This window comes from Amblyomma americanum, chromosome 1 (assembly GCF_052857255.1).
Source record: "Amblyomma americanum isolate KBUSLIRL-KWMA chromosome 1, ASM5285725v1, whole genome shotgun sequence".
NCBI lineage: Eukaryota > Metazoa > Arthropoda > Arachnida > Ixodida > Ixodidae > Amblyomma > Amblyomma americanum.
Window position 1 is genome coordinate 120,555,015 of NC_135497.1, and position 17,547 is coordinate 120,572,561.

Below are 17,547 nucleotides of genomic sequence, written 5' to 3' on the forward strand. Positions count from 1 at the left end.
ACCTCGTTCTCAGCAAAATATCAGTGCGATTCATTACCCAGCTGCTTAGCGGAGGTGCGTGGCCCCGCCATGGCGGCGCGCCACTCAGGCATCAGGTGGCAGCGCATGGCTTCGATGAGCGGCTCCTTGCCCTCCTCGCTCGTGCGGAGCAGTGGCTCCTCACCCACTCTGGATAGCAGGAACTCTCGCCGCATCAGTTGTAGGCACCAGCGTTGCAGCAGCTGGCATTACAGAAATGAAAGCATCTCAGCACCCATCATCAGCATTATCAGTGTTTACTGACACATAATTTATCCTGCCTTTTTTCAACATCACTCTGTCGAAACTCAAACTTCCACTACCATACGCAACAATTCTGGACAGAATCATTTTAAAACGAGAAAAGTTTATGAACGTAATTTTTTCATATAAGATTTCAGTATAACAATCAATATGACCGCCCACCACCAGTCGGCAGTCTTAAATCTTTTTTTGTCCTACTACCGCTTTTGCTACAGGAAAAAGCGTTCCCTTTTGAGTTTCAATGCTAGTCTTCACTGCTCGATGCGATCGATGGAAACGTTAACATTCTACTCTTACACATAAGAAAAATGAACTATTACCTTCAATATTTCTAGAACAGTATCTTACTATTTTTCAATCTTAAAAATTTTTGTCCGAGAACGTTGGGCACGTCGGGACATGAGAATCAATTTATAAAGTGCTTGGCAGCCAAAAAGGAACCGACGTGTCCAGCAATCTAACAGACTGCGCAAAGGGAATGCATTTCTGCGAAGCAGCTAATCGGACTTTGCTGTACAAAGCTCAATCACTTATGTTAAGGTCAGCCAATAGAACTTGATTTTATCAAGTAGACGCATCCACAGAATTCACTCCACACCAGTTTTAAACCAAATGGATCGCAGGTGTATTTGCTCAAATGCTTAGCATCTGACCACTTCATCAGCGGCGCTGTGTCTACACAAAATCCAAACCGAGTATATATTAGCACCACTGAAAGCGGATTATCACCTACATTTCCTGATTTTTGCTGGGATGTCTCATTTTCCCAGAAAACAAATTTACGTCTCCATAAATCTGAGGAGTGACCTTAGTTCGTGCGAATCCCGCAACATGGCACACAGCCCTGTAAGGAAGCAATTGCCGCATCGACTTGGCGTTTTATCGACAACGCCAAGGACCCACCGTTATGCTCCACTCATTGTTTTTCTAATGGCATATATTTATATTTACATGCTGACGCCTCACATAAGGATATGGTGTAGAGGATTCTAAATAGAACTGGACTGCCTGCGTGGAGAAGGCTTGTCGTAGTTAAATTTCTGCCACCTTTATCACTTGTATTATTGAGCGCTCACTTTTACGAGTGCTGTCCACTTGTGTCCCAAAGAATGATAATAAATGGGTGTTGATCTAGATTCAGAACCAGTGGAAATAAAAATTAACAGACTGGTTTGTGCATGGTCAGTTCTTCAACTAGTAGATTACGTTAACAAGAAGTAAACCAAACTAACTAGCCAATACACTGCAAAAGTATGCAACGAAGGAACTGCTACGTATACGCACAGCGGCAAAGCCCCCAATCTTCGTGTCGTACCATATCTCCGTATTCTCGTCACTTAACAAGGCCCTGCAGCTAGCGCCACCTTCTCAGCAGCAACCAAAACTCAATCCTGAATAAACCTGATTTCTTTTTTGGTTCTCATTTCGCACAGTGCCCAAGCATGACAGAAACGATAGATGCTTACTTGCGGACAACTGGAGACAAAGGGACGCAAGGCCTCGGGCTATGAACAAGTTGTCTATTCCAGCGTTAGGGGCACTTGCGATGAGCCTCTTCAACTGCAGCTGGCTGGAGATGCGAAGCCTTTCCCAACCTTCCGGGAACATCTGCAATCGCAGGTCGAGGTGGAGGACGAGATCGTCTGCCGATCAGAACCAGATGACCCAGTTCACGACGTAGTCGCTATTGTGCCCAGTCACCTATGCGTGATCATCGGCGAGGAACTCTGGGCGGCAGAGGTGGACGGCGGTCAAGAGTCGAAAGCAACACAGGCAGCAAAAATGGCCGCAACGACGTGGTCTACCGCAGAGGATGTCGCAACCAGGGGCAAAACTCTAGGCTGTAGAATGTGGTCTTCTAAGCCGCAGAAGTGGCCCAGGCCACCCAATTTGTGCATCATCTTGAGATCTGCAGTGGGTAAGATAAAAAAATGATGGTCGATTAGCGTAGTTAGGCGAGATGAGAATTAGGTGTGCTAGCAGTTCGGTTTCAACTTCCATTCTAGTTTTCAGATAGAGTGTTCACGGATGGCAGTTGCTGGGATAGCGATGATGGGTTAATGTCCATATATGCAACACAGCGAGCCATGAAAAGAAAAATGATAGGTGTAACGTTAGTAGTGGCCTGAAGAGGGCAGGGTGCGTGAGGGAAGAAACACGGGTTAAAAACACCCTCATCGAAATCGAGAGGAAAAAATGGGCTTGTGTAGTGCATGTAATGCAAAGGGAAGATAACCGCTGGTCCTTAAGGGTTACGGAGTTGATTCCAAGGGAAAGCAAACGCAGGAGTGAGGCTGATGGTGATGATGATGCAGCGGTTGTCTAATCCCGTGTAGCCGCTGCTCCCGTATGCAAGAGAAGGCAAGGGATGCGGGGATCAGCAGAGTTGGGTGGGCGGGTGAGATTAAAATGCTTGCAGGGATAATGTGGGCGCGGTTAACGCAGGGCTGGTTTAATTGGAGAGTAATGGGAGGTCCTTGCGCTGCGCTTGGCATAGTGAGGCTGATGATGATGACGTTGATTATTATTATTATTATTATTATTATTATGGCATAGCATATGCAGCTAAGTAGCGCTTGCCGGCTTGTTATGCAATGAGAATGGGCATTACTGGGAATTACAATGAGTGCGGACACGCAGATGATGTTTGTAGAGGAAAGAAGCAAAGAAAATAAACATATGCACGCTGACTACTCTCAGAAGTAAGAACTAGAGCGCAGCGCCTCTAAGGGCGTCTTACAGCTTGTCGGGATGGCGCGTCGGCTAGGAAGACTGGCGACGGCAAGGCAGCTCTCAGTGACCACAGTACGCAAATGCTTGGCTCGTGAGCCCTTTAGACGGATTGCAATACAAAATAGGAATACTGTTGTGTTGTGTGCCCATATACCGTCCGCACTCCTAACCATTCCGTTGCGTCATGCTCAGAACGGATAGTGTCTCTGAGTGATATCCCCGTTCGGCTGGCATTCTCTCAAAGGTGAGCTGAATGCCTGCACTGTAAAAAATTTCACACCTTTAAAGGATCCCTGAAAGGGATGTTTCAGCTTAGCTTTAAAATGCTTGCACTATGTTGAGTACAGGACACCAAGCGCCCGTGCCGCGTACCAGACCTCGAAAGCGAACGGAAAATTTACAACACATTTTTAAAAATACCCGCTTTCACACCTTGCGGCGACACGCAGTGCCAGGCTTTCGTGCGAAAATCTGGCATTCAGCATCACGTCATGCAACTGAAGTCAGGAGCTGGGGGTTCTCATTGCTTCACAGCGCCAAACTCTTTTTCAGACGGCACGCAGTACTGCGGCAGCGGTGACTCGGCGCGCGCCGCAGCTGGTGGAGGTAGGGCAACACCCTCAAAAGAACTAAATGCCTGCTGGCTCTTCCTTCCCCGCTGAGCTATGTCACGGAAAAGAGGCCTACATAAAGTTTCATGCAGCACATTCCGAAGCTACGAGCGAAGTAGGAGTGTTGCAGATGAGGCCAGGAAGGTATATTATGGTTAACCCCATCCATTCAGAGAAGTCGGAGTGGGGGACGACAGAAACGACAATGCGATCAGTTCCGCAAACACCTGACGCTCCTTTGATTACCTCGGGGAAAGCAAAGTCGTGGCACGTTGCGACACGTTTCCGAACACACTTTTTTTCTATACACTGACAGTGCATGTAGAGTCGACGCCTTAAGCTGCGCTTGCGGTTGTGTGTCCGTCGAGGTGATGTGGTAGTGCCTTCATTGGAGACAAGTGCTGCGTGCCCAATTGTCAGATTAAATGCAGATTGGGGCCCAAAAACCACGTTTTGAAGTTTCTCTGGGTTGAAGAACAGGACAACTGGATTAGGGCTATACCACGTGGAAATTTCGTTGTCACCGCACTCTGAGGCAAGATGTTTGGAACGTTTCCAATTATAATAGTCTCTTCTGAAAAACAGGATTGACTTGGCACTACACTTTAGAAAAGTGTCTGTAAACCAGGAAGCTTGTTACAGTCATAAGCAGTGAATCCAGCACTTTAGGAGATAGCTGTCTTGCCATGCTACAGCTATTTAAACAAAATTGAACTTCCCTCTAGGTTTGCAAACTTCACTCGTGCGAGAGGTCTACCACATCACCGAGCTTACAGAGAGCACCACAACTGCGCTGCTTTCGCACGGCCACAATCCCAACTAAGTTTCCAGAATGCCCGTCTGGTCTTTCTAAGCCATGCAGCTCAAGTGATGTCCTCAAATCGAAGCGATGCCGTCTTGAGTCTGCTACTTTGAAAAAAGCGCTTGAAGAGTCTGCCGAAGTATTCCGCAAAGAGCAGGAAGTGGATGAGATACTAAACTTGACAGAATATGTAACCGGCAAGATACATTCTGGAATATTATCTAATGAAATGAATGTCTTATTTACTGCCCATATTGAAGACCAAGCTCCAGAACTTGCAAAAGATAAAAGTTTTTACACATGGCTGAAACTTTTTTGCATAAATAAAAGATGTGCTTTCATATCCAATAAATTGAACTCACCTTCTGTATTTATGTTTTAAATATAAAACATGAAAGATAAAAAAATATGGAAATTTGAATTTTTTTATGCAATTTATGTTCTTATAGTAGTCATTTGAACTATATTTCTGAGGTATCAAAAGGCAAAGAAGGTGATCAAAATGTTTTAGACAGAAAAACGTAAGGAATGTCAGCAAAAAAAAATTTTTTTAGACATATCATGCCATCAGTTGCATAGTGAGGTGGCCCTTACTTATTTTCTACTGACAATGCCATTTATTTCTAAAAGTTTAATTGGAATAATTTGTTTTAGGTGGGAAAATATTTTTGCAATTTCTGTCTCTGCATTCAACCCCAGCATTGCTCGCTGCACGGTGCTCCAAGTGGATGCTCCTCATATTTCGGTTTGAAAGGTCCGCTTACATGTTTATTCACATTTTGTCACTTTAAACTCAAGCATGACGCAAGTTCAGCATGCACCGTTGTGCGAGAGATAAAGGCTTCATATGGTGAAACTTGTGTATTCTTTTTAATGGTAGTGCTCTTGTAAATTTCCTAGTGAGTTCACTTTCATTTTCTTTATAAAATTTGTTGGGGCACCCAGAGGGCTAATCACAATAGTTTTCTCCACCCATGTAAGCAGATCACAGAGGGACACGGTTAGTATTTGACCTTTGTATGGCGTCAGAATACTTTCTGTTGCTGCCAAGAGCCTCACAGTTTCAACAGTGCTGTCATAAGCACTCTTCCCTTGTGATGTCACGAGAAAGTCCATTTCATTGAAAAATTGAACTCAATTTCACGGTAGCAGAGATTTCGACTCTGATTGGTCAGACCGCAAAGTGTGCTTTCCGGCTCAGTACTGTTTGTGTTGAACAAAAGTCATTCTGCCATGCAGGCACTTCATTTTTACTTTTTGTAAACGTAGCATTCAGCAGGTTTCCGTACTGACAAAGCTGGTGGCATTGAAGCCTAGCATACCATTATATTCCAGCAGTGGAGTGCTGGTCTTGTGTATATTTACAGCCAACAGAAAAATGTGCTGCAGCGAAGAGGAAGCACAGAGCAATGTCGATGTTGAATGCAGGGACACAACTAGCAAAATTGTTTTCTCACTTGAAACAAAAAATGGTCCGATTAAACTTATAGAAATAAATGCCATTAAAGGGTACAGTGCAACTTTCTGTGGTTCACAATTTAAGATCACCTTATTATGCTATAGACTGCTGAATATATCTCGAAATAAAGCAAATTTTCTCAATATTCGTATTCTTTTGCTGGCATGCGTTACGCTTTTTGCTCTCTGAAACATTTTTATCACCTTCTTTGCCTTCTGGACAGCTTAGAAATATAGCTGCAATAATTGAAGTTACAGTAGTTGTAAGCACATAACATTTGATAAAAGATTTCAAATTTTCATATTTTGTACCTTCTTCCATGTTTTATTTAAAACAAAATAAGTTCAATTTACTGCATATGGAAGCGGAATGCCTTTTATTTATATAAAAAAGTTTCATAGTCACGTGTAAGAATGTTCTTTTTCCAAATTATTTGCAAGGTTACGTTTGGCTACTGCTTACAAACATGAGATGATGGCCACGACACGAAAAAATTTATTCCACCAAAAAAAAGCTTGGATAATGTTTGTCAATAAGCCTTTTTTTTTTAATTGAAGATGGTCAAGTGCTAAGTCTAGATCAGTTGGCATTGAATGACCCAATGACATTTAAATGCCAACTGTGTGCTGGTTTGAAGGAGCCTTTATGATATTTTTGTACCTTGATTAATATTGCAGTGTAAGCAGAATGCAATTTGCACTGCTTGCATAATTCGAATGGTTCCATATCATGCCGTTTACTTTGCTCCTTGTGTGCGAACATATTGCCTTGAAACTAATTTTTGCTGCAGGCATTCACCCCATATGGATACTGCTGCTCCTGAGCAGCATACACAACTGGACCTGTGGAGTAGTATGACTGTGTGAACCCTTGGTAACTTTCTGGGAAAAATTTATGCACTCATTTGGCTGCTTGGTATTTTCAAGTTTCATATGTAATGGCAGATGAAATGTTGTCCTAAGGATGAATGTGGCCATTAGTTAACACCATTTTACAGTAGCGATATTTGCAAAATGATTCATTCTATTTATCTAGTTTGTACTTTTGTTCACTACATGCTGCACGTATGCCTTAAGAAAGAGAATCAGAACCCGTTCCTGAGTAAAAAATTAGCCTGATTTGTTTGTTGTGGATATTAGGATGCCACAGCTAGCATTTGTGATCTCCAAATACACATTTATATGTGTCTGTATTTTTTCAAGGGTGGGTGCAGAAAGGAAACATCAGCTTGGAACCCCTTGGGGTCGTTATCCAGATCTAGACAATCTCTTAATGTCTGACAGTATTTCAGTCTTGGCAGAACAGAACGCAGGGTAACACGACACAGACAAGACAGATACAATGCTAACAACTGAGGAATTTATTGCCTTGCTCGGAATAAATGCAGAAGCATCATCCAAAATGCAGCGAAGGAAAGTCATGGAATCCTCATTTTGACACATTTGTTGTGATTATTTATCCAGATATGATAGTCAATTTTTTTTTTTGTTAATGTAAGTGGTGATGTACTTATGCAGGTTAAACAGTTCTTGTGTATGATGTAGGCCTCGTATATCTCTTACATGAGCTAGCTATCAATCATATTTCCTCATAATTCTACTTCGGCGAAATTCTGGAAGGCACAGTCGGACATGTGTCTTGCTACCTTGCTGCCGTATCCTGTCTGTATGCAGACATGTTCCATTAGATGAATGTTGACACACGGACCTTACTTCCCAACATGACACTCCGCATAAAGAGGGATATTGTAAACTAAGCCATTGTCACATGCCGTGACTTTGTATCTGTGCTCCATATTACACAGGGCTGTCTTTTAAGCACCTTTTCTGGGCGCGTTGCATACTAAGTGCAGCTACTTTTTGCAAAAACAAATGAAGCCATCGCAAAGAACTTCTGCGCGCTGCAAAAGGTGAAGCGCCAAACAGTGAAGAACGAAAAACTTGTGTGAAGCCAACAACTTGACCAAACTAGGGCTGGGTGTGAAGAAGAGTGACGGCCTATGCCTGAATGCCTCCTTTACAGCAAAAACACAAAAGGATAACTGGCCTTTCAATGTAATTGTCTCTGAACATGGATCGTGGCAGCAACCTTTAGGGTGGTATCTGCGAAAATTGCTCTCCTTGCTCACTGTGAAAGACCTTTTCCTGGTAAAGAAGTCAGAAATGTCCGCATTCCTCTCGAACAGCTATCCAGAAGAAGTGTCTTCTCTATTGTAATCAAGGACTTATATTACAAGCTGCCACATACCGCCTTGTCTGAGATGGTAACAGAAGGCACTAATTCCATGGAAGCACAATTCCAGAACCAATGCGGATATTTCCTGGAATTGATAAGCATCTATCTGCGTTCTACCTATGTAATGTTTAATGATGATCTGTACACTCAATGGCAAGGAGTATCGACCTGTTCCTACATTGCACTGACTCTCAGTGACCTTCTGCTAGCCTGTCAACATAGCCAACTAAAAGAAGCTTTGCATGCACCAATATGATGACGACGTTCCTGCTTGTGGACGACTTCCAAGTAATCCACAAGCTTCCTGACCCAGGGCAACACAAGGGCATTGTTGACATCTTTAAGACCTTCTTCGATGTTCTTGCCAACTTTGAGCTAACCAAAGAAATGCCAGTGGAGGTACAGCTTCAGTTTCTCGATCTATGGCTGTACGTAGGAGAGGCCGACATGTATTGATATTATTTCCCACGGTCGAAAAAAAGGCTGTGGCCGCAGATGCACTGAAAAATGTCCCAAGCAGATTGTATATTGACCGTCAGCAGGAAAGCGTTGAGGACCAACTGACACGGTTACGTGAAGCTGGTTTCCAAGATGACCTCATCTGCAGCCTTGGCTTCAAGATAATGAAAGGAATTTGCCAATCTACCCCAACGAGGCTTCAGAAAGAACAGAAGTTCACTGTCATGCCATATGTGCACAATGTCAGCCACGCTCTAAAGAAACTGGTCGGGCGGGCTTGTGTGAACTTAGTATGCAACATGCCCAGCAAAGGTGCTTCAAAGACAGCCTAGTGTATGACAAAGCAAAGAGACAAATTCACAGCATGCGGCAGTGGCTTAGTTCACGAGATCCCTCTGTCATGCGGAGCGTCATATGTTAGGACATAAGGTTCGCGTGTGAACATCCGTCTAATAGAACATGTCGGCAACACAGACAGGATATGGCAGCAAGCTAGCAAGACGCGTGTCGGACTAAGTGCATTCCCCACTTTCGACGATGTAAAATTCTGAGGATATATAATCGACAGCTCATGCGCAAAATATACAAAGTGTACATCATACATAAGAAATGTTCAGCCTGCGAAAACACAGAAAAGACTATCTGGATAAAAAATGACAGATATGAAAATGACGATTCCATGACTTTCCTTCTCTGTATTTTGGATGATGGCTCCTGTATTTATTGTGAGCAAAGCAATAAATTCCTCATATATTAATCAGTGCTGTAGCTATGTCTTCTTTGTGTACTGTTACCTGCGCAGTTTTGCTAAGAATCATGCACCAACTGGTCCGGCTGCTTTCCGTGAAGTAGTTTAGTGACCTCATACAAATTTTTCTTGACTGGAGATATGTTACTTAGCATAGTTGCCTGCCTTTCAAGATGTCGCATACTTGGGATAATAATGCATGCTTTGTGTTGCGCTGCAGCGGACCACTGCTATGGAAGGGGTTGCGTTGCTGACTGACACAGACAGTATGTTTTCTGCTGTCACAGTAATGTTACACCTGATTTGTTGTTGGTGCAACTAAAGCATTATGAAGTGCACTATTATCTTCGGTTTTGTTGTCATGGTGTTTTGTGCCATTTGTGGATCCTCTCCTGCAAGGCCAGTGGTTTGCACTAGCTTATAGCAGTTCGTGCAGTATTAATTGCATGGCCTGACAACCTTCATTCCAATTCCTCACAGGTATCTTTTTAGCTAAAATATCATTTATATAATGCCGTTTGGAGCTATTATCTCCGACACCACAATAGCCTCTTTGGAATGGTTCAGAGAATAACAGCTGGTGCTTGTTTGCCATATGGGCAGATTTTATTCTTTCTGTTAGGGTTAGCATGCATAACATCACACATGAGCAATATGTGATGAGCAGCAAGTTGTGTTGGCATTTTATAAGGATCATTGAGCAATGTAAGCCGATATGAAATGCTTTACTGTTTTTGTGTAAAATGCAGACTCGCATCATGCATGCCGTTCCCCGAAGAAAATTCTGAGGAGGCTGAGAACCTGTTCATCAAGAGAGGATGACTACTCAGCAGGCTCACCAATGCGTGAACGTTCAAACTCCACAACTGCCATAATGTCGGGATTAGGATGTTTAGCATAAGCTACCTTAAGTTTGCGCACAAGCTTATGCATCTGAACTCTTATTCCTGGCACTAAGTGCCACGGTCGAAGCCTGCCTCAAGCTGGTTTGTAATGCTGCACAAGCGTGAATTTTTTACTTTGTTTGCACTGTTAAATTAGTAGGTAGATACAAGTGCAATGGAATCTTATTTTTGTGGCACCATAACACTGATAAAAGCAGATATGGTGCAGTTGTTCATGGAAATTATTGCATTAGTGCTCCTTGGATGGCAGTAAGAAATTCGTTGGTAAAGCTGCTTGCATTTTGTTTATGGATGTGTTTTGTTCTGATAACAAAAATTTCCACATTTCTGCGTTTTTGTGATTTGCGTATCACTGAATGTTTTCCGAAGATGCACACAGCCTGTCTACTGCTATGAAGAGCTCCAGTAGTACAGGTATATTACATTTTGTAGGCATTATAATGGTAAATTTAAAGAACCCTTAAGGAAAGTAATAAAAGTGGGAACAAATTATGAACCCATTGCACGCATATTTCCTGATGAGTGTAGGGGTGTAAGCAGCACCAAAATGCCAATGACTCGGCAGTAATAGTGTGTGATTCACCCCAATTCGTTTAGGTCACGTTTTCTCATTTTCGGGCTGGTTCTTTCATGAAACAGCAGCGTGAATGACGTATGAAAGGGCAACACTCTCTTCTGGGCCGAATGCAAGGGTGCGAGATATAGATGCCTAAAAACGCCTTTAAAGGTGTTTTATAATTTAGTCATGTTCATTTCCATCCATGTCCATATCCACAGAAGCCCAGATAATCAGTCTCTCTTTGTCTGCTTGTAGCCAAGCTTGTAACTGTGCACTTTCTCTCACTTAGGTGTTCATTTCGGGCGGGGCATAAAGCCTTTATGCAGTCTGTGTGTGCGTTCAGAGAATTGTGGAGCGGAAATGAGATTGGCTTTCAGAAGCATTATTCACAATGAGTGCGCCTAATATAAAGGTACTTCAAGAGTCACAAAAAGTGCCCTAAGGTGTGTATAATGCGGTTGCAAGGGGTAGGAAAAATGAAGGCAGCAGCTAATGCTCCTCTGCATTTTGTCACAGGAGGTGTTAGCTAGGACGACTTTGGCTCTTAAAATATGTAGTCGCCTTTGGTGCAGTGCTTTTTCTATATTCCTTGAGGACGAAAGGGGTAAGGCCGCTATCGGTGATTCTGTGGTAAGTCTTCTCATCTCCAGCTGTGCCAGGCTGAGCGCAGTGTACTCATTTTCGTCGCGTAAGTGGGCAGCGCTGGATATTTGGATGGTGAGGTGCTGGGTTCAAACCCCAGTGCCGTTGAGTACCAACTAGCTTTCTAATGGGTACAAGATTTCGCCCAGCCTGGTGCTCAGCTCTTCTGGGGCGAGATGATTGGGAAGAGGGCCTAGGACCAAATCGTTGCGTTGAAAGGCCAGTGATCTGTTCCGCCGTCAGTCAACCCCAAGTGCGCCTCGTGCAGTAAAAGCTCACTTGTGACCCTTGCTGTCCAAACATTGGTGCCGGTTCGCATGCTGAGCATAAGCATTACGAGGAATTCGGCACAAGCGCCTCTTGTTCACATGGCTGCCGCAACGTTGCTCATAGCTTTGAACATTTAAAAAATTGTGTGGCAACATCATTCGTGACGTAACAGAGAGAGAAAGTGATGGAGTGGTTGCAGAGCAGAACACACTAGGCTGATAGGCGTAGCTGCACTGGCGGGGTACTGTCCCGAATACCTGGCAATGGATAGGCTTGAGGCGGTCATTTTCGAGTAACAGTCTTACCTGCGTATTTGGCAGTTCTAGTTGCCTGGGGGCGAGGTATTAGGGTAGGTCCAAGCAAAGATGGCTGCTGCAGTGTCCCGGTACGCTTTCCTGGGCTCCGTTGAGAAAGGGGAGGGTTCCCGGTTTCGTATGTTGAACTGTTTGTGGGCTCGTTTCTTGGTGTTGCAAGGCTTTGTGCAGGAATTAAATCCAGCAGACGTCTCCGTTCTTTCTCCTGGGGTATTTTCACTTATAGAAAGGAGGTCCTCTTGAGAGACGTTGGTCCTTTTCCTGTCTCACGGGGCATTCTGGGTCATTGGAACGGTGTTTCCCTGCACAATGAAAGCAGAGTAAGGAGCAGCTATGATCCATGTCAGCATGTTCGAGTTGTTTGATGCAGTTACAACATCTTATAAGGGTGTTCGTGGGGCAGAGAAGGCAGTTGTTACAGAATTAGGCTTTCGGACGATGTGGTTCACATTGGAATGGTGAGTGTTCGTATAGCCTGCAAAAGTAATGATCGCTGTTTTTGAGCTTCCTATCATTCTCGCTGCCAAGATCCTGGCTTCAGGCGATTCATGAGCCTTTCCGAGGGCGTACCCGGTGCAATTCCATGGATCACCCCTGTACAAGAGTTGATGGGGGTGGCGATGCATGCTTTGACAGGGTATTCTTTTTTTCACTAAGTACTAATTTGGTAATAGAAGCAAGCTTTGCCGCCACCAATCTTTCCGGCGTCTCAAGGATGGCTAAATTTTCTTCCGTTCCAACACTCAGGGTAACGCCTCGCGCTTCATCGTGCGTGAGGCGAGCTCTCGCAACGGCTTACTTAGCAATACCACTCATGTAAAGCCCTCACCCAGGAGCCCTAGTCTGCATTAATTAAATTAAATAATCCGTAAGGTGGTCGGAAAGACGAGGACCTTCTCGTGGTCCGATGGCACCTATATGAGTTTGGGTGGGAGGCCAAGCATTAAAAATCCCTTCTGCTTGCACTGCTGTCCACTCATCGTCCCGCTGCTCAGGGAACCTACTGCAGGTGTCCGCAACGGCGCTTCCGGGGACACCCGTAGACGAAGAGCATTGGTTGACACTATTTTCTACGAGGTCACAGTTCTCGCCGGTTGTATTCTATCGTGTTGCAGGCTCAGTGACTTGGGGACGGCTGCTGAGGGGGTCCATGGTGGAGACCATGGAGCCATGGTGCAAGCCATGGCTTGCACGCGAGCGTCGACAGAGTACAGAGCTCCAGCGAGCGTTAAGACTAGCTCTTTGTAACGTGGTCAAGAGAAACTGAGCCTGCGCAACGTAGTCGAGGCACTTACCTAACGTGAAGCCTTCCAAGGCGATCCACGAGTTTTTTAGGAGTCGGTCCGGTCCGATATGCTACAGCGAGGGTGGCTGTGCCGAAATGGGAAGCCTTGTCAGCGCCTTAAAATTTTTGCGTGGCCAGCTGGAGTGGGCGCCGTGTCTGGAACGCCAGCGCGAGCTCGAGCCGCGAGGCACGGAGGAGCGATAGGCTCGCGTTGGCGTTCCAAACTCGGCGCTCACTCGTTGGCCACGCTAAAAGGCGCTGACAAGGCTTCCCATTTCGGCACAACCACTTAGTGACGGCTGCTGAGGGGGTGCATGGGGGAGACTGGCTTGCACACGGACGTCGACAGAGTACAGAGCACCAGCGAGCGTTAAGATCTACTCTTTGTGTCGTGGTCGGTAGAAAGGTAGCCTGCGCAACGTAGTCGAGGCACTTACCTAACGTGAAGCCTTCCAAGGTGGTCCACGAGCTTCTTCGGAGTTGGCCCGGTCCGAAATGATAGAGCGAGGGTGGCTTTAAGCGCCTGTTAGCGTGGCCAGCTGGAGTGGGCGCCGAGTCAGGAACTCCAGCGCGAGCTCGAGCCGCGAGAAACGGCGGAGCGAGGCTCGAGCCACGAGCCACCCGATCGTGCCGCCCCAAGCTGACAGTAAAAGCACAGCGCTTTGGTCAGGCTTTAAATGAAACGACGGGGCCCATATGAATCAAAATGCGCTACATCGTGTTGGCAGGTTAGATGGAAAAATAGAGGAGGCGCTGGATGGGGCGCATCACGAGCCTCCTCTATTTTTTTCATGCCCACTCAACCGCGGGGAACGCCGTTGTGTGTGTGGCGGCGTTCGCGCTACTACGCGAAGCTGCCGACGAGTGGCGCGCGCAGCCCTGAATGGAGCAGACGACGCGGCAGGAGTTGCACGCAGCGTAAAACGCGACGCGCAATTCTGCTACTGTGTATACTCCTCTTCTTTAGTAAGAGTGATATGCGGGCACGATCGTTAAAGTGCTAAGTTGTTTTTGTTAAGCCATGTGCACATGCACTTTAATAAAAGCTGCTCATCAAAGAAATTATGAAAGCGGTGGCCGGGCATATATACAGATCGAACGTTGCTGCAGTATCGAGATGAATTCCTCAGTTTTCAACTTTATGGACGCTAATTATTAGTGTGCTTCTTTGCACAAAACACGCATTCTAAGAACAAGTCGTATCTGATCCAATAAATAAGCAGAAACATTAAGGAAGCATTTTTGTGAGCGATGAATTAATGAAGGGAAAGAATTTTACTGTCGTACGTAGTTATAAAATAAAACATACATGCGCAAAAAGTTTTAACAGCTTTCTAGATTGAGGCTTTGATGTGAGCGGCTTCGGTACGTTGTTCCTGTCAGTCAGTGATAACACATAGTTCACAAAAACAGGCCGGAAAAACTTTGTGCAGATGAGTTTCAATAGCTGGCCGTGGTGATCACTGCAAGCAAGCTCACATTTCAGTGCTCGATGTTCTGCAAGAGCATCAACTTCATTGTTGACTGCAGCTTGCAGGGGTTTTGCTAAAAACCTTCTTTTGTTGAGCAATACCTCGACGTACACATAGTATACTGTAAATTTGTCTATATTTCTTTTCTCGCCATTAGTATGATGTGCTTGAGCAACTCGTTTGTAAATGTCCTTATCTAGTCGATTGATTTTTTGTAACTGTTTTAATTTTGTTCTAATTTGATGTTACTGATTGTATTCGTTGTCCTAATTGCCCTCATTGTATGTCTATATACATGTTTTACTAGATTTGTTTTTCTTTTATTCAACCTCTTTGGCTTTGTTCTTGTATTGTCCTACGTACGTCGCCCCCCCCCCCCCCTCCCCTTATGTAATACCCTGTGAAGGGTCCTTAAGAGATCAATAAATTATGATGATGATGATGACTCAGTTAGTTAATGTAGCTAGTACGTTCTTCAGGGCGTACAGAACGTACAAAAACTGCATTGAAGGATAAAGGAGGCCTCCTCTGTCTGACGACGGATCAAACTGTCACTGGGCGCAGATCAGGCTGGTCGAGTAAGAAGAGCAGTGCAGCTGCTGCAATCAATTTTTTGTTGAACAACGCGAGCCAAATAACCTCCTAACATCTCAAGTGCTGCAGTGCCATGGCGCTGGCAGCAACGTTTTCTGTATCCTGAGAAGGTCTTCGATGAGACTTTTCCCCTCCGGTGGAAAGTCGTTCGCGCGCTGGGTGACTGCAGGTACGTTTGTGTGTATAATTTTTCCGGCGCCGAGCATGCTGGTAGTTGATTGTCTGTCTTGGGGAGGTTTCCCTTTGTGCTGTTTATGTTGTTCGGGATCGTTTGAATGTGCCAGGATCCGAGGAAGCGCGTTTTTGCTAACTTGTTCCGGCACCGAGTATGCTGGTTTCGTCGAAGTTGATTGTGTGTCTTAGGAATACTCAGTTACAGGACTGCGCTTTCTTGCATATATAGTTGCGGACGTCGTTTTTGTGTTGCCGAGTTCTTTCTTTTATATATTTTTGGTTTCGCTGATGTAGCTTAATTGCGTCGCAGTCGGCGCAAGGAATTTTGTAGATAATACATTGGGCTCTTTTTCTCCGTGGCCGGTCGATTTTGGGAGCACTTGGTATGCAAGCGCAACAGTACTGTGCTTGTAGACTTGGGCGCAACCTGGAGACCACCCTTTTCTCAGGACTCGGATGATGGTTTCGCTGGCACTTAGGCAAAAGGCAGAGAGGCGTATTTTTTGTGGTGACGTTGACTGTTATGCGTTGATTTCTCGGCAGTGAGCACAATGCATGTTCCCTCAGAGTCAGCCAGGGAGTGTTCTGCCATCGCGCTCCTTTCCCTGTTAATGAACAGGGCAGAACACTGCGAGGCATATATGAACAAGGCTGACTTCGAGAAAAGTATTGCAAAAATTTGAAAGAAGAAAACACACAAGAAACAATTTGGTGTCGAGGTGCTCAGCGCTGCTGCCTCGCAATTAACAGGCGTTTATTTTCCAGATGATATAAAAGAGCGTTCCTCTTTGCTGTAGCTATGAATTGGTAATGGCTTAGGACGAGTTGGTCCTTTGCGAAGTAGGCAAAGCCCACGTTTATTCCGCGGCCGCCGAAGCCCCTGCAGCCGGCCGCAACTACGCGCGCGCCCATCCGATGGATGGATGGAAGGTAGGAGCGTCCCCTTTGAAACGGGGCAGTGGTACTTGCCATCATGCTGTATTTTTCTTTATTTTTGTTTAATTATGCTGTAAGTTGTTAATAAAATTCGCCATTTTCTTTAAAATACGTCTTCCTGCACTTCAAAACTTAGGTCACCTCTCTGCTTTTGTGACAACAATCCTCCAATCGCTTTTTGCTAATTTCCACCGCAGATTCATTCGCATGACCATTGTTATCTCTAAACCCTAAGACCTAAAAAAGAGTGACTGTGCCTGCATCGACATCGGGATGGATACCATCACATTTTAGAATGAGGTGTTCCATTGTTTCTACAGATTTACCACACACAGCACATGTGTCATCTTCGTTAAATTTCTTTTTGTAGCTGCGCGTTCTAAGACACCCTGACCTAGATTCAAAGAGGAGGGCACTGCCTCTTGAGTTATCATAAAACGTTTCCTTCCTGATCTGCTTTTTCCAGCACCGATATAGTTCTACACTATGCTTCTTTTCCATTGAATCTATCCAATTTTTCCTTCCAGGGCTGGCAGCGCCGCCCCGCGGAGAAACACGGCGGAGTCGGACAGCGCTTCAGCCTTCGACAAGGCCATAGAGCTACTACTACCAAGGCATGGAAAAAATAAAGGAGGCTTTGATCACGACCTACTGTGAATCAAGACCTACTGAACTAGAGACCTGCACACTTGGCACTGCTCCAGCGCGCACCTTCTAGTTTATGCCTTTTGCCGCCAGGGAAGGGCATCTACGGGCAGCGTAGCGCTACAATTAACCTGTTGAACAAGATGGTGTCAGTTATGATGTAAAAGTTTTGTTATTTGTCTATGTTTTGAGTATTCATAATTCATTCATTGCCTTAGCAAAGATGCCTGAAAGTCTCAGGCATGCATGCGCGCAAACAGAATATTCACCGCTAGGATTTAAAGCAATGTCATATTTGCATCGTTCATTACTAGGTTTCCAAATAATAAGAGGACAAATGCACAGGGAGGCAGTGAGAGGAGACAAATCATTTGTGATAAGCAGACGATGATGATGATAATGAAAAACAAAAAAGTCAACCG

At 44.9% G+C, this 17,547-nt stretch overlaps 1 protein-coding gene across 3 annotated transcripts in view; it reads right to left on the reverse strand.

The window, feature by feature from the left end:
* The window catches only part of LOC144113556 (kelch-like protein 17), a 76,956-nt gene extending 62,821 nt beyond the window's left edge, over positions 1-14,135 (reverse strand). For all 3 annotated transcript variants that reach the window (XM_077646692.1, XM_077646691.1, XM_077646690.1), the window contains exons 1-4: positions 13,742-14,135; positions 12,011-12,321; positions 1,749-2,191; positions 38-221 (exon numbers count right to left, since the gene is read on the reverse strand). The gene's annotated coding sequence lies outside the window, so the exon portion shown is untranslated. The remainder of the gene's footprint in view (positions 1-37; positions 222-1,748; positions 2,192-12,010; positions 12,322-13,741) is intronic.
* Between the last annotated feature and the right edge of the window lie 3,412 nt (positions 14,136-17,547).